Raw genomic sequence first — 15,576 nt, 5'->3', positions numbered from 1 at the left:
ACAAATCAGTATACATTGTTTTATTAACAAATACAGAAGTGCATATTTTTATTCTACATTATTCTGTATCATTTTGTTACATCTAACAAATGTTTCAAATTGGCCCCTCTGTGCCTTTTAGAACAAAGCATTAAATGAAAATCAGCAAGGATAACCAGTAATTCTAAAACATGAGTTCCAACATGCAGTTTTCTTTATAATATTACATCAAATGATTTTTTTCTAAAATCCTGAATTTTTATCTGGGAGGTAGATCATTCCTGGAATGCCTCCAGATCTTTATTTCAGCTCTGACTGCATAGAATCAGTATGACTTAACTGATAACCCTTTTGTTAAGAGAATTCATAGTTGAAATCCTTTGGGGAAAATAGCAAGGATAGGTATTTTTTTTAAAAAAAGTGCTTGTAATTGTAAAAATATTCATCAAAATGAAACAATAAAAGAACACACAGAAATACAAATTTTATATATCTTATGTGGGGAGGAAAAATAACTTTCCCTCTACTCTTCTAGGCTCTTGGATGAGACCTATCTGTAAAAACAAACAGGAGAAAAACAAGCTTAGTGACATGTATACCTCCTATACAAATGGGAATTACCCAGGAAAACTGAATAACTCCCTGAAATGGTCCACATCACCATCTTAAATACAACCTCCAGCTAAAGATAAAAGATGATGCTACCTAGGCAACTTGGCAACAACCAAATGGCTACCTAGGCAACAAAATGGCTACCTAGGCAACATGGAGTCACTCTGGCTAAGCAGGCCCAGGAAGGCCCAGGTTTAACAGGTTCAGCCCCAACTTTATTTCTAAGTTAGGGATTGTGATAGATCATTTGATAATGTAATTTATATTAATTTAAGTTCTAAAACTTTGCTCAGGTACTTGGTCAACATATATCTTTGTTGAGTTATATTAATTCATGTCTAAGAAAAGCAGTGCTTTCCTTTAATGTGGTCTACATTCAAGAAAAATCTGAATAAGCAAATTTACTATTTACTATTTAAATATATGCAAATGTATTGAAACTGTGTACACATGCAAACATACACAGACATCCATCAAAACACACAGTCTCTGAACACAGACACAAATGCATGAAATAGGTGCAAAACAGAATCTACTTTTATTGAATATTTGTACTTATTATAGAAGTTAAGATTAGATGCAAATGTATTAACTTTGCGTGTATATAATAATTTACAGAAATCCTGCTGTACACTAATACAGTGTTTAAAATGGCTATTTGCATTTTAATATTGAATCATATTTATACAACTATTTGTTACCTAACTTTATTAGGATAAATTAATATTAAGGTATTTTCTTTTAAAAGTAAAAATCACTTTGATTATGTATATAGAAATATTACTTTTTCAATGTGCAGAAATTGTGAAACTATATATTCTAAACTGAAACAGTAATGACAGATTTTGCCATTCCATAGGTATGACAGTGTTGGGTTTTTGGGTGTTTTTTTCACTAGACCACCTGAGGGCTACTCTGTTTTTTCATACAGTTGAGCCTTTGTGTCATTAGGCTATCAGATTTATTTTATTTTTTCCTCTAGTTTTCTTGTGTGATTTACTATTTTCTGACAACCCTCCTACTTGTACTTGATTTAGCGGCACAAAAGGATAATATCTGTAAAGATCATTAGCCGTCATAATGGTCTTGCACCATCAAAAAGCTTCTCAAGCACTTGACTCATGCTTTGGGACTTGAGAATATCCAGTGTGTATGTTGGGGTTGGGGGGAGCGAGAGCTGGGGGGAAGGAGTAATTTTTCCTCCATCCTTCTAATTTCCTGACTGAGACCTCTGTGATAAAAGAGAGATTAACAGGAGAAAAACAGAAGTTTGGTAATATATATACCTCCTATATATGCAGGAGATACCTAGGAAAACTAAGCTGACTTCTGAAATGGCCCCAGTTATCACCTTAAATACCATCTCCAGGTAGAGACGAAAGAAAGATGTTGGGGGTTGGAGAGGCCAGCTGTGGAAGGTTATCAAGAAGAACACAGTGAACAAGAGTGAAGTTATTATGCAATTTAAGTCTGTGCCTTCTCTCTTGATTAGAGTTTCTAGAGATTTTGGCCATCTACTTTTTCTAGCACAGAAAGAGAGACACCCTCTCAAATGGGGATTTCCCTTATAAGTATAAATAACCTCTACAAAAGGGTAACTTACACTTCTACTTGAGAGCTATCCTTGTGTCTGCAGCCTCTTAAGAATTACCAGTTCAAGTTATACCAAAGCATATTGTACTTCCCTTCAATTTCACCTTGAAACTTCCCCAAGAAGTTTTACAGTCCAGAACCTGAGCTGATAGATTGTTCCGTGATTCCACTGAACCCATATCTGAGTCCTGAGAATAGGTCAGTTTAATTAAACTGCTTTGTCTCATTTTAGGAGGTGGTCTTGTAGGTGGGCTCCCAAAGTGAGTCGTGTATTGTGCTAACAGTCAGGTATTTAATAAGACGCGTTTCTATAAAAAAAGATAAACGGGTTTAACAGGTAGCACACACTATAACCCAGTGTGTGAGACCAGGGCAGCCAATGGAGATTACTATATGTCAGGTTCAAATCATCTTTCAAAGTTTGAGTGTCTGTGATGTTGTCAGGTATTGGTGAACTTTGAGTGGCTGACATATCAGCAGGGACAGAGGTTGTCTATATGAGCTGTTGTGGTGATTTCTCTTAAGTTTATGTCAAGTTGTTTACATTCAGTTTGCAGAGCTTTGGGAGAAGGGCAGTTTTTCTTCTCAGTCATTTCAAGTTAGAATGGTAGGGGAAAGCTGGAAAATAGTTTGAAGAGTTATAGTGAGATATTTGAGCATACTGTTAGAATTCAGGATCCAGTCCAGTTTATAGGTATAAAACAAAATTCCTAAGACAGTAAACTAGGCCAGCCTCTACTATCCACAACGGTGTACTACTGAAACATAATTTTCTCTATAGTCACCCTCATTTTTGCCAAAGATAATCACAGTAGGACTAATTTGTTTGCAAAATAAGTTTAGTCTTACTAAACTTGACTTTATTATTTACATAAGTGTGGGAAGAATAGTGATTGAATATATTAGTTCTTTATAGGTCTGCTTTGCTGGAACTTTTACAGGGAATTTTAGATTGAACTTTTAAAAAGCCTGCCTTGAGGTTATGAAGCCAAACCAAAGACTTACCATCAGACTTTGCATGCAGTACTCAGAGACTTTGGTTAATCTGGTTAATTTCTCACTTCTTGAGGTCCCAAAGATAGCCTAAGGTTTTTGGTTAAGACTGCTGGGATCCCTGTAAGCAAGGTACCAACCTGCTTTTCCAAGGAGTTTTATTGGCTCCATAAAGTGAAACTTAGTTGCATGAAGCTGTCTGGTTATGTTTAATTCTATGCATATTCTCAAATATGACATTCCAGTCAAAGCTTTAGTAATATAACCGATGTGTCCAGTTGTAGAAGCACATTCTTAGAACAGATTCTGCTTAAACTTATGCCTATAAATACATTGCCATGAAAATAAGAATAATAACTAAGAGTTTCAAATTCTAGAGGGATCATATAGGGAGAAAAAGTAATTGTTTCATCTTTGTTCACAAAAGCATACTTTACCAAATTGCTGTAATTCATACTTAGCTTAATGGAAAAGATAAAAGTTTCCTTAAATCTAGAAAAAGCAAAACATTAAAGAATCACAGTGTTTCAAACCAAGTCGTAAGTATTTTAAGTTTCATGAGTTTATTCAGCTCCAAGTTATTCTCGTTCTACTTGGTTTTCTGTTGGTTCTACCTACTTCAGTTTTATGGTCTTGAAATGATCAGAAATCTATATTCTAGAGTACCTGTTAGAGTCCTTCTCTTTTCTATTCTTTTTTTTTTTTCCTTAAGATTTTATTTTTTGTTAGAGCACTAACGGGGAGGTGTGGAGAGAGAAGCAGATTCCCCTCAGACATGGGGCTCCATCCCAGAACTCTAGGATCATGACCTGAGCCAAAGGCAGATACTTAACCAACTGAGCCATACAGGCACCCCTGTCAGAGTCCTTTTCTTCAAAAGGATTAAGGATTCTTAATTCTTAAGAACTAAGCACTTTGTAAAAGCATTAGAATAAAACAATAATTATCTGTAAATGACAGAAACACTTAAAAATAGCTATGGGTTAAGTTCTGATGAGAGTTCATGGCAACATAATTGACAAAGAAATGTGGTTATTCCTATGACATGCTTTCCAAGATAATAACTATAATTACAAATGAAAACTTTATACCAGAACATACCAAATTTCTAGACATTTTATAGAACTTCAGGAACCCTAATATTAACAACATATATCCATTCAGATAGAAGCTAAGAAGGTTTAGCATCATTAATTTGGCAATGCTTCCTATATAACTTAACAGTACAAATAAGACTAACTAGCTTAAGATCTCTTTTTCCAAGGAGAATGATTCCTTAACATATTCCAAGGACCTTCTGAAATATCTCAGAGGTCGAGAGGACTTCATTTAGAATTTGATTTGGGGAAATTTGTCAAAAATATAGAAAAGTTTGGGTGCATGACTAAATAGGATCACGGATCATTATGAAACAATATTTAACCAAAGTGACGAACATTTTTAAAGGTAAATACAGAAGGATACATAATTGTGAGAAAAGCTTAGTTCTTTTTAATACTAAGAAGATTCAGTTTTCTTAGGCAAAGATATGATAAAGACAAAGTACAGAAAATTGTTTTGGTAAAACATAAACTTTGCTTTCTAGTCAGAGTGATGTGGGAAACAAAGGCAAAAGAAAAATTAAATTTCCTTTCTACTTACAGCCCACTGACATGTCCTTGAAATAGGCAGAGTAACATTCCTTCAGCTTGTCTGAGAACTATAGTATAGTCACAGGAAGGAAGAATCTCAGTCACCACGCAGGGTTGCTGTGAGTGGGGTTGTGAATGTCCTCTGATTTTTCTGTTCTCTAAATTTGGTAGTATCATGAAATTGCAGGTTAAAAAACAAAAACAAATCAATTTCATATTTTAATCTTGTGAAGGGAGTCCATAATACAAACCATTATACTTCTTTTGTCTTCCTTTCAATTTGTTTTTTCCATAGAAACCAGTAAAACAATTCGGTAGAAAAAGAACTCTCTAATTTTTTTTTTCAAATATAGAAGTTTTTTTGGTATGTTTTTTGCTTGTTTTTTAGTTCAGAGTATCCATCATTTGACCATTGATGAGTAGGTCTTATATTAATCTCCATAGCAGTGCAAACCAATAAGGGCTTTTTATGTTTTAACAATGATTTCAAGAGGCATCCCAAAGGAATACAAAGACGAAGCTCTTAAGAGATCCAGAGAGTTTACTTTCGAAGTTAGCCTTGGAAAGCAAAGACTTGTGTTATTGTCATAGGTGATAAGAATGAGAATGTGGGATGCCTCCAGTCATAGACTCTCTAAATCTGTGACACCAAGATGATGACACTGGAATGGGACTTTTCTAGCTCTAATGAGACAATGAAGGTTGAGACTACAAAGGCCACTTACAGACCAGGATCCTTTATGATAAACTCTCCTAAGAGCTGGCATAGTTGGACAAAGAGAATACTGCTTCTGGGATCCATAGCCTCTTGGGTTGTATGCCAGATGCATGTGGACACATTCATTTTCCAGCTGACAAAGACCAAAGAATGTTCTCACTGGTCATGAAGCCAAAAACTCTTATGACCTAGAACAAGACAAAAGGAAAATCTCGTCTAGGCTGTGTTCTTTTTATGACAAATGACACAAAGACAGACACCAGAAACAAACAAGCAAAAACAATAGCCATCTCTGGAAGAAAAGAGGATCAACAGAAATCAAGATTACTCATAACAAGAATCTTTACCAAAGACGCTATACACAAGGAACTAGTTCACACATATATTTTCTCCTTTTAATCCAAATTAGGAAAAGAAGGGATAAGGATTTTTAATCTTCCTCTCTTGACCAGGCACTTCAGAGAGAAACAGATACCCGGGAGAGCTGACTTGTAAGAATTCTTACCCTTTGCCAACTTCTGCCATTTTCCCAGGATCCTATCAGCAGACTCCAGAGCAAGTATGGTGCCTTAACAGATCCCTGTAGGGGTCATCAAACTGTAGAGAAAAATAATTTCTACTCTAACCTCCCAGGTTCTTGCCTGAAACTACCCCTATAATAAAAGATTAATGGGAGGAAAACAAGTTTTATAACACACTTCCCATATACATGTGAGATACCCAGCAAAATGGATTAATTTCCCCCAAATGGCCAGGCCACCACCTTACATACCATCTCCAGCTAAAGACAAAAGAAGGATGTTGGGGCTCATGGGAGGTTATAAGAGATTACCAGGAAGAACACAGTAAAAACAAGGGTAAAGTTGTTACCCAGGTTTAGGTCTATGCCTTCTACACTGCTGAGTTTCCAGACATTTGGTAATCTTCCTCTCCCTAGTATAGAGAGGGACACACCCTTACAAATGGAGATTTTGCCTATAAAAGTAAATGTCTCTAACAAATGGTAACTTTTACTTCACTTTCAAGAACCCTTCCTATGTTTGTAGTTTATTAAAAATAGCCAGCTCAAGATATCCTTAAGCCAAAGAGGCATATTTTGGGGTTGAAAATTCTCCTTTTCACTAGCTTTTATTTTCTTCTAGTGAAAGAACTAGGAATGATTTCAGGAAGAAAAGGTATTAAACTATTAGATTATTAGTTTTCAAAATAAAGACATAAATTTTTAAAAATAATTTGTAGTGTAGAGAACTAAAGAAAACAGTTCCATAAATGTTTGACTTTGTACCAAAGAAGCAAAGCATAGGAATTTTCAGGATATTACTGCATTACAGAAAGTTTCCTAAAAGAGAGCCACATGTAACATTAACCTCATGCTCTGTGAGGTAAGAGTACCAGGAAATTGCTCTCATGTGATGCTACATTGTTAAAATGGTAATTAGAATTTTAAATGTATAAAGCTGAATCACCATGGAGACAATTTATACAAAAGAGTATAATTTACAATTCTGTGTACTTAAAAGTCATGGTTTTCTTACATATCAGAATTACTTAAGATTTGTCATGATTTTATGAATTTCGTGCTTATAAATTCATTATGGATTTGGATTTAATCCATCAAATTTAAAGGAAAATTTACTTAAGGTGCAGTCTGATATTAAGAATAATTTTCAGAAAGAAAAATACTCTAAACAGGTTTAGTATTTTCTTGCATTATAAAGTATAACCTAAAAACTGATAAATTGTTCAATTTTTAAGTTTAAGAAAAGACTAATATAGAATTGGAAATAGTGTTTTTCAACTTTTTAGAGTACAAAAAACACTCAATATTGTTCCCAAAGTGCCTCTTAAGAGTCTTTTTGAATTTATGGGAAAGTTGCTATAAACTGAGTCTGAAAGGATTACCTTTTCTTCTTTGAGGGAGCATCAGTTATGACTCCTTGTTTAGCTATAAGAAATATGAACCTACAAGGAATTTAATGTGAATCACAAAAATATACAAAAATTACTTGGTGTGAGTATATGTATTTTCTGCTCTTTTAAAAGCTTTCTTCCATTTTGATTTTCTAGTATGTTTAAATATATGAACACTGAACCATTATCTATAAATATAAATTATCTATATTATCTAAAAATATACCACATGTACATAAACATATATATTTTGGCATTTCAAATATAATGGACATTACCCTACTCTAATTGTTACTGAAACCCAAGTTTAGCTGACTGTTGTGACTGGAAAGGCCGAAACTCAAAAAGAGTGTTGATTGGAAAGGAATATAAGCTTTATTCAGAAGGCTGGCCAGCTGGGGAGAAAGTGATCTCTTGTCCAAAGTCCAGCTCCCAGATTTCTGCCTGCCTAGGAATTTAAAGGCATTTAGGGCAGTTAATCAGTAAAAGGGGATGCAGTGGTCTATAATATTTCTTGATTCTGTGCAGACATGTGGTGCCAGCTATACACATTATCTCAGTGCTCAGGGACTATAGAAAGGGTCTGGTTCCTTAGTGCCTGGGGCATGTGCGAGGTGGTCTGGTTTCTATTTCATGATGTGAAGTGTTCTGTTCTTTCTACAGAAAAATTTGTGATCTATAGACATAAAAGAAAGATTTGTTAATCAGTCACACAAACTGAGGGTGTTTGTTAAAGTTGAAAGACTACTTAGGTTTGCCAGAGGGTCCAAGGTGGCTTCTGTTCCTCACTGTCAGTTTTATCATTTCATATCTAGGGGAATAGAAGCAAAGGTCCTTCTTCTGTGGCTACTCCCTGCTGATGAGGGATAATTTAGGGATTTTGGAGTGGAAAATTTTCACAGTGTGGGAGAATCTGGTTTCTGGTGTTTCCACCATAGGGAATAGTAAGGGCATCTCTAAGCCAGTATGACTAGTGCAATTTCCTCCTTGACAGATACAAAAAGTCAAACAACAACCAAGGGGAAAGAAAATAACAAATATAGTAATGCTTAATAGGATATATTTCCATTCGGAAGGAATTGAAGTTAGCCAGCTGCTAAAAGGATCTAGAACTAGGGCATCTGTAGCAGTGATTTGGTTGTTTAAATCTTTTATGGCTTCAATTGCATTTTTTGAGTAATGTGAATATGCAACATTTTGTCTTACTGAAAACACATGTCCCTCTTTGAGCTGCTGTCAAGACATCTAGGGCTCTTCAGTTTTGGCAGACCACTTTTCAGATCTATAGATTGCTGCATGCTGGGTTTGGGTTTGGTTAAATTCTTGGTTAAGATAGAGGTGGCTACTGGGACAAATATGCCAAGGGGGGAAAATATATCAAGAAGCCCTCTTTGCCTGATGTCTAGCTTTAACAATATCCTAATTATGAGGAATCACTGGCAAATAGGAGAAGACTTGTTTGAGGATATAGGCATCGGCAAGTGTATCCTCTACCCATTCGTGAGGAAACTGAAATCATCTGCTATTTCCACAAGTCCATAGCTAACTCCATGGATATAGTACACTCCAGGTTGGCTCCACAAAGTCAGCCTTTGTTCCTTAAAGCTGTCTGGTCATATCTGAGTCTATGTTTGTCTCTCTCAAATGTGACATTACAGTCAAAGCCTTGGTAATATAACCAATGTTTCCAATGGTGTCCTATAATAAGAATTCAATAAGAATCTTATTGAACTTATGTAAATAATTATAATTGCCATGAAAGAGTACTTCATGGGGAGTTTCTGATTTCTGGAGAACTCAGGTAGGGAGAAAATAAAATATACTGTGTAAACCATAGATATCTTAAGAGAAAGTTTCCTTAATCTAGAAGAACAAACATTAAAGAACCACTAATGTTTCAAACAAGTCATAAAAACTGTAATCATCTTCCTCAGTTCATTTAGTTCCAAGTTACTAATTTTGTTCTGTTTGAGTGCAGCTTTTCCTTAGGTTCTGGAAATTCTTACCCAGTTTAGTTTTATGAACTTAAAGATATCAGAGATGTGTATTTTTTGAAAGTCCTTTTCTGTGAATCTCCTTGAAGACAAAACACATTCTTCAAGAGCACCAGAACAATAACTATAAATGACAAAAGATTAAAAATGGACATAGTTAAAGATCTGATGAGAGTTCATTTAATGCAGTTGACAAATCCAGTTAGTTCTGTGACATGCAACATTTCAATAATTAGAATGTCAAGTGATGACCTTACATGAGGACATATTAAAACTTTAGGAATTTCTGTATTTTCTGGAACAGTTACAGCATTTAGCCATACAGTATAACCTAGGCCTTAACCATCATTTGTTTGACAATGCTTCCCAGGTAACTTAACATACCAACTTAGCAAGCCTAATTGGTCAGAAAATTTTAATTATTTTGAATTCAGATCTTGGAAAGTTTGTTGTAAACCTCAGAAAATTATAAAGTACATGCCTAAATAAGATTACAGATCATTTTAGAATTCAGTATTATCTGATTAACTAAGGTGGTTATAAGATTCTGCAGAAGATTACATAGTTGCTAACAAAAGTCAGTGCCTTTAATATTGAGAAGTTTCAGTTCTCTTAAGTAATCAAAGACATGATAAAGAAAAAAACTTAGAATTTGGGTTTTCTGGACAGATATAGGAAAGAAAACAATTTTTGTTTATAACTTCTTAACAAGAGCACACCAGCAATCCAAGAAGACTTCCTTTTTAACAAAAAGAAAAGTAGAATTTCAATCTTATACTAGTGTACTTTAAAACTCATTAATTCCAGTCTTAGTCCTGAACACACTTAAAATTTTTTTCCAAATATTTTCCTTCACAAACTTTCTACAACTTTCTTTTTACATTCAGATTGTGTCTTAAGCCTATTCTCTCTAAATAATCAGTCTCATTTTAGGACAAAATTACTTTATTTTTTCCCCCTGAACAAAAATGTATTCCCATGCCTTACATCTTATCAAAAACACATCTTACTTTTCTTGCCTTCAGTGTTGCTTACCTTATCATTTCTAGCAATCTCAGTTACATTTATCAGAATTTTAACCTCTTAGATACTTTAGTCTCCAGTGAAAGCTAAGCAGTAACCAATTGTGAACTGTTATAGCAGAATTCTTTAGACTAGAAATTTATGAATACATTTTCAGACTTTCAGATTTTTAGAAATATGGTTTCTGTCTTTTTTTCCCTCAGAGTACAACTTACAGCAATAAAGCATGTTTAGTGATAGACCCAACTATCCTGTTTCTCTGGAATTAGAAGCCAAAACCAGACAAACCTACATTCAGTAATGAGTGCTTTAGTATTCTTATTTGGAGAAGACTTCATTACCTACTGAACTTAACCCAATTTATCATTTAATTTAGGAAAACTTTGATGTTTCAGGTTATAAAGATTTTGAAAACTATAAGCCTTATTCAGCCTGCTTGTTCTTAACAATTACCCAAGAAAACTGTATGAGACGGGGCAATTTAACCATCATTTTAAGTCCTCTCTTTGTTGACAAACTGCACCAGATACAACACGAATTTAATAAACACAGGTACCACAAAGCTGATTAGCTGTACCATATTCAGTGTTGATAACCTCAGTAACATGTCTGTTTTAATTAAACCAGTAACTTTGAATTAGCCTTAATATCAAATATGTTATATCTGTGTTGACTAAAAAGTCGATCAGTGTGTTCTGCACTGGGAATTTTTACCTGTGAAGAAATCTGAAGTGGGTGGTTTAAGTCCAGGGAAACCCCTGTTGATTTGGGAGGTACTCCAGTTTGAACCTCATAAGGTTGTAGTTTGGGGGGCTCTTTGTTCCTCGATAATGAGGCTAGGGGAAACAGAAGTCAATGGCACCTGAGGCATTAAGGATGGTATAGGAGCTGGCCATGTGAGTCACTTCATGGTGGTGCAGAAGCCAGAGAAGGTGGAGGCAGAGGCTGAGAATGTTGCCTGAAAGCCTGGAGGCAGATTCAAAATTTGGACTAATACTCCCTTGTCTTTGCTTCTCTCTGTAAAACCAGTTTTTTGTTTTTTGTTTTCTTTCTGATCGCTTTTAAGATCTCTGTGCCATTTATCAAAACTATGGTCTTAATGGACTTTCTTTAGAAATGGTAGGAGTCTCTCCCATTTTCCTAGGTAAAAGTTCAGAAAGATCATAGGAGAAACAATGATAGCATTTGTTCTCCCCAAAAGGTGGGGGCTTCACTCACAGAACCAAATGTCTTCCTAGATAAGCTAAGAGAGCAAACCCCCTATCTAGAGACAACCAAATTGGAGGTAAAAATCCAAGAGAGCCGTTTGGTGGCCATCATTCCTCTAAGCTTAACATACATGGCAAGATGGTGTTAAAATAAAAATCATCTTTTAATCATGGATTTCTGGCTGTATTCCTTCCACTTACTGAGAATTCAGCCCAGTGGACTCTTTGGTGGGGAATTCCCATTATACACAAATTTAGCACAATACAACCCACACATATACACCAAAACAGATTTGTTCCAAATCCATATAAACCCATGGTTATTAAGTCCCTTTTAGTTTCTCTCCAAAGCTGTGCCTTCCTAATGGGAAAAGCATAGGCAATGAAACAAAACCACATGGTGCTTCACAAATGAGAAACTTGCAACAGTGTGTACTCCAATGGACTTACCTAGTCCAGAAGCTCATCAGCTTGTCCCAAATGCTCCTTTCCTCTTCAGTCAAACCAAAAAGCAAAACTGGCAGTTAGCTGCAGTTGGGAATCAGCCCAGAGTTTCCCCAAGACACAAACAATCTCAGAAGCTGTGGGCCCTTTCCCTCTGGCTTTCTCTCAAGGCCAACCAGCCCTGAGCTGCTAATCCATGTCATCCAGGGTTCTAGCTCCGCAAACAAACTAGTAAACCCTGGCATGCTGCTGTGGCCAATGACAGATGAGCCCTGGCATTGCCACAGCAAATCACTCTGCCTTGGGATTCCCAGGGATTCTGCCACATGGATGCTGGCTCACCAAAATTTGTCATCAAGACCCAAGTTCAGCAGCATCTCTGGAAAGGCCAAAACTCAAAAGTGTGATTGGAGAGGAATATGAGCTTTATTTAGGAGGCTGATCATCTGGGGAGAAGGTGTACTCTTGTCGAAAGGGAAAGGCCAACTTCAAGGTTTCTGCCTGGGCCAGGGATTTTTAAAAGGGTTTAGGGCCATTAATCAGTGAAGGGGATGAGGTGGTCTGTAGTATTTCTTGATGATGTGCAGACTCAATGGTACCAGGTATAAAGGTTTTTTCAGTGCTCAGAGGTTGTGCAGGGGGGGTCTGGTTTCTGTTTTGCGATCTGCTCTTTCAAGGAAAGAATGCATGATCTATTGATATACAAAGAGTGGTTAGTTAATCATATGAGCTAAGGGTATATGCTAAAGTTTAAATATGACTAAGTTGGCCCAGGGACCTGAAGGAGTTTCATAAATTAATGTTTCTTACTTACTAATTTAAATACTGGATATCATTATATCATATGAACATTTTAAACATTTTTTACATTTCTTTTTCATTCTTTTTTTCCTTTTAAGGAACAGCATTTTCACATGGAACAATTTCCTATAAAGGGAAATTTTGAAAAATCAAAATTTCAATAAATTATAAATTTTTGAGGAACCAAAGCAGTAAGATACTTTGTCCTTAAATATAATTATTAAAAATACTGAATATTGGAGGTTTTTTCCTCAAATTTGACAGCATATTGAATTCATTGTATTTTAAAACCTAAGATGGTAATCTGTTTTGTAAATGATTATCTTAATTTACAATTATCTACAGGGTAGTTAATCATAAAAAAGAATTGTGTCTTTCAAGTTTCTTTCCTTCTTACATTGTAGTCATGGGGAAACATTTATCCTCATTAGTTGAGCTTTTGTATTTCCTTGCAGTCCTCTCCATGTTCTAGTGGCAAAAAATGACAGAGAACTAGGGCTCTTTGTCTTTGCCACGTGATGAGAACAACAATATTGTAAACTTTAATGGCAACAAAATGTTAGTATCATATATTTTAGCAACATTTATGTCTCTGAACATGTTCAACCTATTAAAATATTTTTCCTTTCATTTTACTAACTTTTTTGGAAATTGAAAGGTAGATCTGGGTTAGAATTTTATAAAAATGTTAATGTTGGGAGGCTTAAAATACACTGGAAAACAGAATTCCAGGTTTATAAAGTACAAAAATATAATAGTATATTCCCTCTGTCTTTTCACATTCATTCAACTAGCATTTGGGGAACAAGTACTGAAATGTTTGTTAGTTTTAGTGATTCTGCAAATTTTTTTTCTTTTTTAAACATGTTTGGGTGGCAGATAAAGATCTATTTCTGTGTTCAACATGTACTTGTTGTCCTGTGGTTCCTTTCATCTCAAGTTACTTCACCCTTTATCATTTATACTGTTATTAAAAAAATAAAAATTAAAAAGTGGTATCCTAGGCACTAAGATTGTAGCAGTGAACAGGAGATAGACAAATGTTAAAAAACAAAATTCAGGGGCACCTCGGTGGCTCAGTGGGTTAAGGCCTCTGCCTTTGGCTCAGGTCATGATCTCAGGGTCCTGGGATGGAGCCCCGCATGGGGCTCTCTGCTCAGCGGCGGGGGTGGGGGGGGTTGCTTCCTCCTTTCTCTCCCTCTGCCTGCCTCTTTGCCTACTTGTGATCTGTCAAATAAATAAAGAAAATCTTAAAAAAAAAAAACCCACAAAATTCAGTACAGTAAGTCTGAAAATCTAATTGGCTTTATTCAGTGATTCATTAATCAAGCAGTATCCCATCTACTAAAGAGAATGGAATTCTGAAGAGCAGAGCTGTACTAATAGTAGAAGGCTTTTATAGGTAGAACTGAAAGTGGTGGACAAGGAAGTTTTAGCTAAAGAAAAGAAAAAATGTACTGGGCAAGGTCACCTTCCCCTGGGGGAATAGAACGGGGTCTTGTCTTGCAGACTACCTCACTAACGCAGATCAGGACATTCCAGAGTGATCTTTTGAGAAAATTCCACTGTCCAGTGAGGTGAAATTAGGTTAGCTATTAAATTCTAGTGGAACTTCAGAAAAGTGACTCCATTTGGAGGCCTGTTAAATTTCTTCATAAACCTCATATTCTAGTGATAAAATAGACAATACATTAGAAATTATAGAACTAAGAGAATTTCACACAGTGATGAGGGTCATGATGTAAAAAAACAAAAAGACAGGATGAGGCAATGAATCACGTGAAGAGGAGAGTTTATGTTTGGAAAAGACTCATCAGGGAAGACCTTTCTTTCTGAATGTGTTGTCTTTGAGCTATAATCTGAGTGAAGGTCAGCTGTTCACCAGACTGAAACAAGCATCTTGACAGGGGGGAGTCAGAATTTGAAAAATAGTCAAAGTTCCAATGCTGCTTGCTGGTCTGACACTTCCTCAGTTTGGTTTTCATCTTGTCTTCCTCCTTACATGCTCTACACATTCTAGTGTATATTAACATCACAAATAAATCTGCAAAACAAACAAAAACCACACACATACCCTCCTTACATTGTGTTATATTTCTACTTTAAAACACTCTCTCTTAATGACTCACTAAGGCTTAAAAGAGCTTTAAAATTCCCCTTCCTCAAGCCAGCACCCGAAGCTGCTGAAATTTCACTGTTTCCTATTTATGTTGTAAATATAAACATTTTATTACACATAAACTCTGCCAATGCAAATTGTTATTTCTTGCCTCTGTTGTTGAGAGTTCTGTTTTTAACCATTTTACCTGGAATACCCTTTCCCCTGTAATACATCTCTTTTCCAGCCTTGCTCCAATTTCATACCCTTAATTTGACTACCCAACCAGGGGTTGGTGGGGTTTTGAAATATAGGATAGGTTTGGTGGGGAGAGGTCCAGAGCGGATGACCAAGAAAGAATTCTTGGGTTGTCTTTGGTGTAAAATGGTGGCTTATCCCTGTGGGCAGAAAGCTGCTGCACTGGCGTCTTGATGAGTGGTGATTATATACTCTAGACTTGAGGGAAATAAGGAAAAGGGAAGCTTCAAAAGAACTTCCCTTTGTTAAGGACGACTGACGTACACAATACTGGAGGCCTTGCCATTGTCAAGTTAAGGTTGTTTTCCCATCT

At 35.8% G+C, this 15,576-nt stretch overlaps 1 protein-coding gene across 2 annotated transcripts in view; it reads left to right on the top strand.

Moving 5' to 3' along the window:
• Nucleotides 1–15,576, top strand: part of CCSER1 (coiled-coil serine rich protein 1) — a 1,235,477-nt gene that overhangs the window by 569,637 nt on the left and 650,264 nt on the right. The gene's annotated exons all lie outside the window — the stretch shown is intronic.

Source organism: Neovison vison, chromosome 11 (assembly GCF_020171115.1).
Source record: "Neovison vison isolate M4711 chromosome 11, ASM_NN_V1, whole genome shotgun sequence".
Lineage (NCBI taxonomy): Eukaryota > Metazoa > Chordata > Mammalia > Carnivora > Mustelidae > Neogale > Neogale vison.
Note: the sequence above shows the minus strand (reverse complement) of the source record. Positions and strands in the feature narration are given on the sequence as shown.